Genomic DNA, 11,010 nt, shown 5'->3' with positions numbered 1-11,010 from the left:
AATGACAGACTCATGGATACCCTGTAGATAGACAAGCAAGCAAACTATATGTATCAGACTAATAGATACCTTCTAGCTAAACAACAACGACTATCCGACTAATAAACAGCCAATATCAAGTCAGCAATGACAGACTCATGGATACCCTGTGGCTAGATAATCAAGGTGTAGCATAACTGTATATATTATAGCTGTACGAAAAGAGAGTCGGACTAAAAGATACCCTGTAGCAAGCTGCGGCTACAGAAATGTATGGTGTAACAGAGAGTTATAGGTATCCGACCAATAAATACCCAGCAGCAGAATACCCTGCCAACTAGCCAACTATAATTTGCATGACTGTGGCAACAGCGAGTCATAAGTACCAGACTAGTAGATATCCTGCAGCAAGCTGTTGCTACAGGCTTATATAAGAGCAAAAAATGACAGACTAATAGGTACTCTGCCACTAGAAAAGTTATCTATAGCCAGGGTATATAATAATCAGGCAACATACATATAAGTAATATCAAAAGATACCCTGTAGCTACCATTGTGTTGAAACTACTTATTACAGGGTATCTAAAAGGCTGGCATTAGTAGCTAATAGCATTTATATTTTTCCAAATTTGTACATTTATGCAGACAAATTGATATGGATCCTATTTATTGCTGCATCTCACTAATATGAGCAGCTAACCAATATACCCCACTTTAATCATGTTTATCTAATGGGTATTAAATACAACTTGTTTAGGTCAAAGTAAAACAGCATTAAATCGGCCTAATTACACGTACTATAAGCTCACTTAAATCATTTAGTATTTCGATTGAACAGAAAGAGAGGAAGAGACTGTGTGAGAGAGAGAAAAACGATCAATTTTAAACAGAATCTCCCTACATATATCAATATTTAAGATGTAAATAATGTAGCCAAAGTGAATTGATATCGAATTTTTGATTATTTTCACACATATCGAGCTCTGAAATAAAGTGAAAATCATTTTCGTTTTGGAGTGCCGGAACTCGTAGATTAAAGTGCAAAACTAAGACCAGAATTTTTGTCTGAATTCCACTCGACTCCAGCTTTATTTTGTTGTGGTTTGTGAATACATAAAAATGACAACAACAAAAACAACAACAAAATTTGAAATGGCAACAACTGCGCGACTGTTGCATGCAACCGTTTTGCGGTCGGTCAACCGCATGCCTCATAGTGAGGTTGTTGAATTTATGGTCCCCAAACAGCTGAAGAGCAATCAAAAAATAAGCAAGCCAGCTTCCATGCATCCAGTATCCATGCATCCAGCATCCAGCATCGAGTATCCAGCATCCAGCGCTTACTTTGGAAACAATTAAAAAATTGTCTTGCAATGGAATGAGTTTTGTCCCGGCTAGTCTCATCTAGAGCTTTTATTTATTGTCCAGCCATTAGTTGTGCATTGAAAATCTAATCAAGCTCACACACACACATACCCACACGCACACACACACACGTGGCTTACGGCAAACAGAATAAGGTCTTCGCCTGCACCTCAATCATTGAATTGAATATAATAGAATATTTATATGAAATATATTGAACATGAATTTATTTAGAAACGAATTTCGCCATGGACACAAGATAAGTGGCTTAAGTGTGGACAATATGCTTGATGTCCACAAATATGTTTTGTGTATACCCTAAGCGTATTGCATATGGGAGTTGAGAGAGTCTTATGGGCTGCTTAAGCTGTTTACAGAAGGCGTAGACTTCGCTGGGAGGGACAAGGAGGTGGGGAAAGCGCTTAGATTGAGCTGCAGAAGGAGGCCCGAAGGGGTGAGAGAGGGGGAACAAGGTCTTATATTGAACTGCAATCAATAGTTGATCAGGTTTTCTAAAGAGAACTCTCGACTAACAGATACCCTCTACATGGGGTGCTAGAGAAGAGCTCTACTACTATCTAGTTTGATATCTATGTATATCTCATTATTAATACTATTATTATGATGTCTTAAGATTCTAGCTCTATATACTTTTTACAACAACAAATTTGACAGATGAACTCATAAAATAATATTCAAACTATCTGAACTCGGAACAAATACTATAAACGGTCGCAATATTATACGTTTACCTGTAGCATATTCCAATTGACCACGCCTACAATGACCGTAGATACAAACAACAAGTTCCTGGTTTCAACAGATCAGCTCTCAGATCTGTAGAGATTTGCCATCGGCAATATGTGAGTACTTCATAAGACCAGTATTCCAAAAGGTCTCTTATTTACAGTATCTAAAAAACTTTGGAGCTGAAGATCTTCATGTTCCAGCTACAAAAATGTGGAAGATAATGTAGTTCTTTTTCCTCTCATTTTCTACACTCCAAAGACGGTGTTACGAAGTACGTCATTTCATTTCAAGAGGCCTGCAATATTAAATTAGCTGAAAAACTGTTCAAGCTATAGATTAGGATAAGCACCTCTCAAATCTAACCTCAACGGAATGGCCTCAAGCAGTCAGACGGATGATGAGCAGAAACGGCTTCCTAATCTCATAGTTGGAATTAAAACTGTTTGCCAACGATTCAACTCGCTTTTTATAATACATAAGTCTTATGAAGTAGAATCAAGTGAATATTTTAATTGCCAGCAATAGAAAATGAAGCCAACATTACATATATATAGCTAAAGGTATTAAAAATATATATATGTATATGTATACCTAGATAAATCTATTTGCATGCCATCAAAGTTGTTATTTGTGCAGAAAGTGCGGGACTTTGTTGCATATTGTTGACGTCTCAAATGTTTTAAGCAGCTTACGCAGCACTGCAGCATTTTGTTGAATGCAAAGCTGTAAAAGAAAAAAAAAAAGAAGAAGAAAAATGTAAAATGAAAAAGATGTAAGCGATGAGTCGGGAGTGCCCGACTGCGAGATGCTCAGTTCTCAGACTTCAAACCCTACATTCAAGTCGAAGTCTTGGCTTTCCGATGAGCGGCCTTGAGCCAGATCAACTCAGCTCGTCGATCTGATAGTTAGCTCAAATCGGGCATACCCCACTGGTTGATACCTTGGGATACCCAGCCCTACACAGAGCTGATATGCAGGTACGCTTAATAGCCAGACGGAAATAGTCTATATGAACTCAACTTGTTGATCCGATAAATAGCTTAGCTATGAGTGCTTGGATGGGGAGTACCCCACTGCAAGATACTGCTGATAGTCAGCCACGAGGATGATATTCATCCAGGCGGAACAATGATCAGGTGCACATCGTCTATATCCACTCCGCTTCTCGATCTGATCTCCTAGGTGCCACGCCTTCATTTTACTTAAACTAATAAGCTCTCCAATAGGTTATGGGTAGACAGATGAAAAGCATATTCGACTAATTCACGTCGGGGGTGACCGACTGAAGGATACCCCGGAGCTGCCAATTGTTCAAGTCCTTAAGAACTCTATGCCGTCATACGGACATTGGCTAGATCGACGACGAGTTGAGCTCTAGCTATATGCCACGCCTTCTTCCACAAAACTAATATGCCCGAACGGCTCATTTCAAATGCGTTCAAGGCAAAAAGAGCAACAATATTGTGAAAGCAATTTTTTTTCTTTTGCAGTCAGCTAATTAGCGCAATTACGAGCATATTAGCCAAGACTTTTCAATAGATGGAGACTTTCTATGTGTATGTGTGTGTGTGTGTGTGTGTGTGTGTGTGTGTGTGTGTGTGTAGGGCTAGCGTATTGAGGCATATTTATTTGTGTGTCTAACAAGCAAATGGTTGAGTGGCTAATTCGCTGCTGCTGCAGATGGTGGTGCGGGTGGTGCGGGTGGTGCTGGTAGTGCTGTTGCTGTGTGTGTGTGGAGTGGCTCCTGGTCTGTCGAAATTGAGTGTAAATGTCGCGGCAACTTATGCCACACACGTAGACGCACTTGCTTAATATCACGGCAAGATATGCTGGCAACCGGAGCCGCAAAAACCAAGAACGACAAAGACACGGTGCGGCAACACGGTCGCGCGCTCACAAGCTACAGCTTGCCACAAGTCAGCAGCAGCAGCAGCAGCAGCAGCAGGCCGAGTAGGCGAGGTGTGAGGAGGATGTTGCAGCTGCTGGAGGCAATCTGTGTGTGTGTGTGTGTGTGTGTGTGTGTGTGTGTGTGTGTGTGTGTGTGTGTGTGTGTGTGTGTGTGTGTGTGTCACTCTTGTAGTGGCTGGCACAGCAGCAGGAGCAGGAGCAGCAGCAGGAGCAGAGGCAGAAGCAGCACCAGCCTGCCCCGCCACATGTGGCAGTGTCGTGAAGGTGTCGTGTTGAACATGTTAGGTGTCTTGTCGCTTATCATGTTAAGTGGGTGCACCCACGTCTACGTGCCTCGCATCCTCCGCTGCATGCCGCCGCCTGTCTATGGTAATTTTCATAGAAAATATGTAAAATTTACAAACGGACAACGAGACAGACAGACAAAGCAAAGCAAAGCACAGCAACTGTTGAAATTAGCAAGTGACAAACGTTAGACGCAACATTTGCCACTCGTCTTACGCGCTTCTTGGCTACTGCCACTTGGCCTACTCCTGGCAGGCTAATTTCCTTTTTAAAGTGTTGCGACTCTTGTTGCCTGCCGCTGCCAGGACAAGCTCATTTGCACCTCATTAAATGCTGCCACTCGACCTGATGACGACGCAAAATCAACAGCCCCCTCCCCTCAACAGCCCCCTCCCCCAGGTGCTATGCCACATGGCATATTCTTAGAAAAATGCAAACACAATCTCCCAGAACTCGCGACGGTGAATAAGTGAGAAAGAAAAAGAAACACTCAAATGAGAAGGAGCAGAAGAGCCAGCAGAGGCAGCAGAGCCAGCAGAGGCAGCAGAAAGCCCTCCACTCAAGGAAAAAGACACGACTTGAAAGAGTATCCTGCGCGGCTGCCAAACGAATCAAATATGCGTTTACCCGGAAATTTTACAATCCAATTTCCAACGCGTCTTAGCGCGCACTTAAGTCGAAGTGTCGGCTTCTCATTTAAAGATCCGACTTGCCCAGAACCAGGGGAACCAGCGGACGCCGTTTAGCAAGGCCCTCAATGGAGATTAGCATAAAGACAAAGAGAAATTATACACTCATCTGTAAATAGGGGCGGGGGTACGGCGATATCGAAAAGTCTAAACATTTTCCGTTATATAAATGAACTAGTAGTGCATTGCTGTGCAAATGAACCAGTAATTTAATGAGTCTCTCTGAAAACTGAACTAGTAGATGCATGTAGTATAAATGAGCTAGTGAACTAGACTGAGCTAGCATCTATTTTCTACTGTTATTTAAGTGAACTAGCCCGATAAAACTTTCTGTAGCAAAAAAGCGTATGCTTGTAGTTCAAATGAGCCAGTGAGAGATTTCTTTTAGATAACCTACATATACATAAACTCTTATACAAACGAACTAGTAAATAGCTGAGCCTTTCTATAATCTGAGGTAGTAAAGGCATGAAGAGCAAACGAAAGAGTGAACTGTGTTTATTTTACAAATGAACTAGTTCATATATGTAATTATTCTGCAGTTGAACCACTAGATGAGCTGTCATTCAAATAAACAGATGCACAAATGAACTAGAATGTCTAAGGTGATGAACAAATAAATAAAGGGACTTATGAACGGGTGTAAAGAACTCGTGACTATATTAACTGTTATACAACGGAACTGGTGAATTCATTGGGTAGAATGGAATAAGAATGCATGAACATTTATGCAAATGAAGAAGTCCGCTAAATTCTTGTGCAAATGAACTACTGGAGGTATGAACCGCCCATGAACTAAGAAGTTTTATAAAAATGAACTAAAGAAAACTGTTGTACAATTGTGCTAATGTATACAATAACAAATGAACTAGTGAATATAATATTTGTTTAAATAAACAAGTTCCATATAAAAAAGAAATGAACTGCTAGATATGTGAACTGCCGCTCATATGAACACTATGTGGGTACATGAATTTTTGAACTGGAGCCAGTTCGGGATATACAAAGGCTCCAGAGAGTTGACAATTCATCCAATCAGAGCTTGTTTACAAATTGTCGATTCAATCGTAAGATATAGACAAAGAAAAGAGATTTTCTTCGTCTGATTTTCGCTTTCATTGCAATTTGCATAAAAATAAGAGAAAGTGGAAGAAAAACAACGGAAATTCCAGATGAATTTATATTGGCAGCTATTTGCTGATTAACTGATGTTGGTGCCGTTGCTGTTGCTGTTGCTGTTGCTGTTGTCGGTGTGACTGTTGCTGTTGCTGTTGCTGCTGTGCTCAGCACATTGTTGCAACTGTGACATTGTTGCTGCTGCATCTGCAGCTGCTGCTTATCCGCCGCGGCAATTGGCATCATTCGCCATCAGAATGATTGACTGGCTGCCTCCAGGCACCGATGTGGCAAGGAATCAGCCTGGAACGGCCTGTCCGCCGCTCCGCCACGCCCGGCCACTTGGCCACGCCTAACAATTGACAGTTGCAATTAATGCGGCGTACGCTTTTTGCTGCACTTGCCAAAGATGCATTGTAGGCAGCCAGTCAACCCAGTGTCAACCCAGCGTCGACCCAGCGTCGACCCAACGTCGACCCATCGACCCGTCAATCGTCGAGCGAACAAGCGACTCGATGGCCTCGCCAAGCGCTGCTAATTGGCATGCATCAATGCATCGATGACGTTTATTAGCAGTACTCAGACATCCACACACTCCAGCAGCAGCAGCAGCAGCTGCCACTGCATCTGTATCTGTATTTGTATCTGTATCTGTATCTGTATCTGCAGCTGCATTTGTAGCTGTATCTGCATCTGTTTCTGTTTCTGTTTCAGTTGCTGGCTGTGATTCCCGACTCCGGACACCATGCTTCAATCTCACTGATGACATTATTGTCTACATCACTGTGTGCGTGTGTTTGTGTGTGTGTGTGTGTGTGTGTGTGTGGCAAATGACGTTAATTTGATTTAATAGCATCGCAATGTTGGCAGAAAAAAATCAAATGCAAGCAAATCTGACTCATTGACAAGTGCTGCCAACTGAGCTTTATGTGAGGCCATTAGCAAAGTGCTGCCAAGTGAGATATATATCTATATATGTACATATAAACGCGTACGTAATGAGTAAAAGCACTAATTAAATTAACTTAGAATAAGTTGAGCTTGAAGCATTTTTTTAATATAACAAAAAATGATGTGAGCTGAAGTGGAAATAAAGTCGGGACTTCAATATGTAAGGCAATCCGGAGGTAATTCGTGCCTAACAGATACCCTTTAAATACATATGGCTCTGTAGACTTTAAGCAGTTTTTTTTAATTTAAAGAAAGATTCAAGTTGAAATGGAAAAAAAAAATGCAAGGCCCGATAAAGTGAGTAATACGGCAGTCAGGCAGCCGGAGTATCAAAAACTGACTCAATCCGGTAGTCAATGAATCATTGAATTAGCGGGAATGCCTGACTGGTAGATACCCTGAAAATTCTATTAGCTTCAATCAATGGCTGCATGTTGCAACAATTATTTTGCAGGTACAACAAAATAAATATATGAAAGCGCTATAGACAAGAGTCCAGCAAATACCCGGAAAGCAGCTTAGAACCGTTATTCCAAGCATTTCGTAGACTATTTCTACAAAATACTAACAAGCAGCTACCTTGATATTCCTTGATGCTACAGACTTATACATGTTGCAACCAAATGTTTGAGCTACAGCCAATTGAATCAAGTATGAACACTCTAAATGGGAGCGCACGACTAGCAAATACCCGGAAAGCTGCTTACGGGTAATATTCAAGACAACATTCTAGACAACATGAAAATAAAATATTCATAATCTGTGCATTCGGGCATTTACTTAACAAGTATCAAGTAGGGCTCTATCAAGTGGGGCTTTCAGCTCTTGTGCTTCAAACACCAGCTCAAATTAGGAATTAAGTTATCGAGACAGAAAGGCTAAGCTCTTGCATAGATAGACTCAGCTCTTCGCCCTCGCCCAGCATAGAAAGGGTTTGTTCTACGATAAAAACTATTAAGACAAAATAATGAAATCAGAAAGTAAACATGAAACATTAAATTCATAAAGAATACAGAATTTTTTATTTGAAAATTATTAAGAGCTTGTTCTTATCTCTAACGAATCCCTTGAGTCGCCTGTCACGCCTTCCCATGCCTATTTATACGCTGAGCTTCCATTTTCAATGGTTTGCAAAACAAAACAAAAGAGAATAAAAAAAGAAGCAAACTTGAACAAATTTCTATGAATAGTTTTATTAATAGCTTCCCATTCATTTGTAGCACAACCAAAATTAATTGAAGCTTCATAAATATTTTACATGTTTGGCACACAAATGAAAAGAAAGCAATAAAAAGAGAAGATAAAAGCAAAGAGAAAGGGAATGAACGAACACTAAATGCTCTCTTGGATGATTTGATATATGTAGATATATATGTATATATGTAAGTTACATATAATTATAGAACTGCAGAAATAGGTATGTTCAGGATATAGTTATATAATGCATATTGTTATATATTATACTACTACGAGGATAATAGATAATAAACTACTACTGCTTTTTCGTCTACTACTAGTATTATTCGATAGCATAGTAGTCTGGAATGTTTCGGATATTAAAAATACCATATGCTACTACTACTACTACTATACTATCGATTACTACTAAAAAGTAGTAGTAGTATAGTAAATGGATTAATAAGATTACTACTTCGTCCACTACTAGTAGTAGTAGATAGTATAGTAGTCTGGTAAGTTTACTGTATAGAGATTACCATCTACTACTACTTCTACTATACTATCGATTTCTACTACTATATTAGTAGAAGTAGTATAAGTATAGCAGATGGATTTTACTATATACTACTACTCCGTTTACTACTATACTAGTAGTAGCAGATGTATGATATGTGGATGGATTATACTGTTAGTACTACCTCGTCTACTAATAGTAGTAATAGTACTAGAAATAGTAGTAGAAATATTAGTAGTATAGTAATTGAATTACACTACATACTACTACTTCGTCTACTATTATACTAGTAGTAGCAGATGTATGACATGTCATGTATATAGACAGTACCATCTACTATACTATCGATTACTACTAGTATAGTAGTAGTATAGCAGATGGATTATACTGTTACTACGATCTCGTCTACTAATAGTAGTAGTAGTATATGGTACTTTTTATTATACTATTGATTACTACTATTATAGTAGTAGAAGTAGTAGTAGTATAGTAGTTGAATTATACTGCATACTACAAATTCGTCTACTACTCTACTAGCTTCTACTACTATATCGACTACTACTATATTATATATCTACTACTTTACTATATATCTATTTGTTATATCATCGTAAATTCCGACTGCTTATAGATTATATTGACTCAACTGGAGTCTCTTAGCAAATGGCCAACAGTAGCAGGCCAAGAGTATCGTTGGCTAAGAGTATTGGCGTTAGTTAAAGTGCATAAAATGCTGTTAACTGAGCTGTGGCATATCCATCAGCAAATTATTGATCAGCGACAAGTTATTGTCCAGCCGCGTGCTCTTGGCGCCTCGTATTTTTCTCGCTTTGCTCCCTTTTGCCTGCTGCTTCGGCCACCCTTTGCTCCCTTTGCTGGTTTATGCAATTCGCTTTAAGTGTGTTTTGCTGCCAGGACGGCAAGCGCCAGCAGCCAAGTTTCAAAAGCAAATTTCCCAGAGGATGCGCCGCGACGCTCCAGCCGAAGCTGGCTGTTTGGCTGGCTATAAGCGTCATTGGAATTCCCCAAAGCCATTAAGCGCAAATGTATGCAACAGCCAGGCAAAGGCAAAAGGGAACAGGGGAGGCAAAACAGAAGAAAAGAAGAAGCTGAAAGCTGAAAAATGTCAGACGCAGCGCGAGAGCGCCAACAGCCCCAAATTCGAATCGCATCTACGTCTTGGCAACACTTCATTAGCAAACGCTAAGAGCTCCGGCTGCAAGTGAAGCGCTCGCTGCTCTATTTGCTCATAGCTGCTGGCTCTTGGCTCTTGGCTCTTAGCTCTTGGCTGTTAGCTGTTGCCTTGGCCAACAATAATTTAATTTCGCAACACTATTGGCTGCTTTGCAGCAAAAAGTAATTTCATTGATTACAGCCAGCGAGAGTGAGAGAGCGAAAGGATAACAAGCAGCAGCAGCAGGAGCAGGAGCTGAAGTCAAGTAACGACACCAACCACTTGGGATTTCCAGCAACCAACAACAACAACAGCAAATCGAAAGTCTAGTAAATTGCGCTCCCCCCCACCCCCCCACCCCCACCCCCCCTCAAACCACGGCAAACCAATAAAATGCATAAAGCATCCGATATCGTTAAGTAAATCATATAATGATAGAGCCTCCGATCAATTAATGCAACAACATTCGCTGCGCTTCGCATATGGAAAACGGCGCAATTTAATTGCAATAATTACCGTAATGATTATTACTTAACAATATTTATGCCACATTTAATTGAAAGTCAAATGACACAAGCTGTGCATTGCTGACTTCATGTGATAAATGTATATGTAAATACATATATATATACACATATATAGTATACACATATATAGGGAAGACCGGAAGACCGTAGCTCCTAGCTACACTCCGAATATTAATGAAAATAATCGATTTCGATCGATAATATACTTATTATCTTCAGTTATCAAAGGATAATATGTTGATATCGTACAGGATATAGTATTAGTATAGCACAGAGATCGCTGTGACAGGAGGATTGACGGACGGGTAGACGGGCGAACGGACGGGCAAACAGAAGAGTAGACGGAAAGACAGATGGCGGACAAACGGACAGACGAGCGAAAGGTCAAGCGCACAAATAGACGGACGGACGGACGAACGGATGAACGAAAGGACATACTACGGGCGGTAGTAGGAACAAATGAACTGATTGATGGATGCAAGGACAGAAGGTTGGACAAAAGGACAGAAGAACAAACATGTATATAGACATAGAAAGACGGACGGACGGACAGGCAGAAGGAAAGACGGACGG

Source organism: Drosophila arizonae, chromosome X (genome assembly GCF_054131065.1).
Source record: "Drosophila arizonae isolate 15081-1271.41 chromosome X, UAZ_ARI_1.0, whole genome shotgun sequence".
In the NCBI taxonomy this organism is placed as follows: domain Eukaryota; kingdom Metazoa; phylum Arthropoda; class Insecta; order Diptera; family Drosophilidae; genus Drosophila; species Drosophila arizonae.
The sequence above is the reverse complement of the archived record's forward strand: the minus strand, read 5'-3'. Positions refer to the sequence as shown.